Source organism: Haematobia irritans, chromosome 3, assembly GCF_050003625.1.
Source record: "Haematobia irritans isolate KBUSLIRL chromosome 3, ASM5000362v1, whole genome shotgun sequence".
NCBI lineage: Eukaryota > Metazoa > Arthropoda > Insecta > Diptera > Muscidae > Haematobia > Haematobia irritans.
In genome coordinates, this window is record NC_134399.1 from 160745482 (window position 1) to 160748363 (window position 2882).

Sequence of the window (2882 nt, forward strand, 5' to 3'; positions counted from 1 at the left end):
TTGAAGACAGACAAATCACTTAATTATAAGGATAATACGACTTTATTGAAAAGTTTATCGACTTTTGGACAAGGAAAAAAACTTTATATTAGAGAAATGCGTCTTCTAGGCTAAGCAAAAATTGCATTCGTATTTTAAGGACATGAAATCTTTGGTCTCACGACAATATTTTTTTCAGTGTAGGGACGTAGGGGCACAATGTAGGGACTTTTTCACTCAACACAATTTTGGTGGCTCTAGAGGAGGAAATTAGAAGCCGGCAGGCTTGATCTTTAACAATGAGTGGTGACATCGGTTACCACTCGTGCCAATAAAATCTACCAAAATTTTGAAGAAAATCTTACCACAAATCTACTAAACAAATATTTCTATAGAAAATTTTGTCAACATATTATTTCTATAGAAAATTTTGTCAAAATTTTATTTCTATAGAAAATGTTGTCAAAATTTTATTTCTATAGAAAATTTTGTCAAAATTTTATTTTTTAAAAATTTCATTTTCATAGAAAGATTTTTAAACATTTTTATTTCTGTTGTTTTTGATTTCAGCTTAAAACCATGCATTGACTAAACTACAAGTGTAGCTTAACAAACAGAGGAAAATGTTTGTCAAATTTATTTGGGCAAAGCCCTATAGACTGCAAGATTGTTGGATGGACGCACGTTTCGGAATTACCACAATCCTCATCAGCATCCTCTACTTGCAGCAAAACTATCAACCAATTATCAGAATAAATTCAGGCAGTTCACTAAACCCAACAGTGAACCACACTTGAACCTTCCGAAAACAAGGTTTACATGATAGCCGGCATCAGAGAACTGCAAGCGGTGGCTTTTTTCCTTACTGCAATCTTACCCACAAATTGTCGGTGGCAGTGGGTAACACACCAATTACCATGCGATCTTTTACATTGATACAAATGCGAGAATAAAAACACCATTAGTATGTAACAATGTTCGTATGCAGTGTTTTGCAATCTCACACCAATCGACATCATAGAATGCGCGGTAGTATACATATATTAAGTGTGATTGCATTGAATATGGGCGTCATTCAATGTCGACAACATTTAAGTTTTTAAACAGATTTGGCGATTTATTCATAGTAGTTCTGGTCCTTTAGTAAGAAAGCTAGACATGAGGAATTTGCGATTCAATAACATTTTTTAGAAATGTTGAAAATTTTAATGCACCTAAATTAAAATTTATTTTGGGAAAATTATATAAAATTGATTTAAAATGGAAACTATTAACGTTTTCCTAAAAAATATGTTTCATTTATACATAACTATGATTTGTAGACGTTGAGAGATTAACACGTTTAAAGACAAGCCAGTGATGGGATTAATATATATTTTACAAAACTTGTCCGGCCCGGCATATGCCGAAATAAATTCGTAAAAACATATGCCGAAATAAATTCGTAAAAAACAAATCATCGATTTGAGTGCAGGAAACCTTAAACCTTTTTTCGGAAGGTTCAAGTGTCAACATTTTTTGTCAAAATTTTATTTCTATAGAAAATTTTGTCAAAATTTTATTTCTATAGAAAATTTTGTCAAAATTTTATTTCTATAGAAAATTTTGTCAAAATTTTATTTCTATAAAAATTTTGTAAAAGTTTTATTTCTATCGAAAATTTGGTCAAAATTTTATTTCAAAAAAATTTTGTCAAAAATTTTATTTCTATAGAAAATTTTGTCAAAATTTTTTTTTTATTTCTATAAAAAATTTTGTCAAAATTTTATTTCTATAGAAAATTTTGTCCAAATTTTATTTCTATAGAAAATTTTGTCAAAGTTTTATTTCTCTAGAATATTTAGTCAAAATTTAATTCTATAGAAAATTTGATCAAAATATTATTTCTATAGAAAATTTGATCAAAATATTATTTCTATAGAAAATTTGATCAAAATTTTATTTCTATAGAAAATTTGGTCAAAATTTTATTTCTATAGAAAATTTTGTCAAAATTTTATTTCTATAGAAAATTTTGTCCAAATTTTATTTCTATAGAAAATTTTGTCAAAATTTTATTTCTATAGAAAATTTTGTCAAAATTTTATTTCTGTAGAAAATTTTGCCAAAATTTTATTCCTATAGAAAATTATGTCAAAATTTTATTTCTATAGAAAATTTTGTCAAAATTTTATTCCTGCAGAAAATTTTGTCAAAATTTTATTTCTATAGAAAATTGTGTCAAAATTTTATTTCTATTGAAAATTTTGTCAAAATTTTATTTCTATAAAAAATTTTGTCAAAATTTTATTTCTATAGAAAATTTTGTCAAAGTTTTATTTCTGTAGAATATGTAGTCAAAATTTAATTCTATAGAAAATTTGATCAAAATATTATTTCTATAGAAAATTTGATCAAAATTTTATTTCTATAGAAAATTTGGTCAAAATTTTATTTCTATAGAAAATTTTGCCAAAATTTTATTTCTATAGAAAATTTTGTCAAAATTTTATTTCTATAGAAAATTTTGTCAAAATTTTATTTCTGTAGAAAATTTTGCCAAAATTTTATTCCTATAGAAAATTATGTCAAAATTTTATTTCTATAGAAAATTTTGTCAAAATTTTATTCCTGCAGAAAATTTTGTCAAAATTTTATTTCTATAGAAAATTGTGTCAAAATTTTATTTCTATTGAAAATTTTGTCAACATATTATTTCTATAGAAAATTTTGCCCAAATTTTATTTCTATAGAAAATTTTGTCAAAATTCTATTTCTATAGAAAATGTTGTCAACATTTTATTTCTATAGGAAATTTTGTCCAAATTTTATTTCTATAGAAAAGTTGGTCAAAATATTATTTCTATAGAACATTTGGTCAAACTTTTATTTCTATAGAAAATTTTGTAAAAGTTTCATTTTTA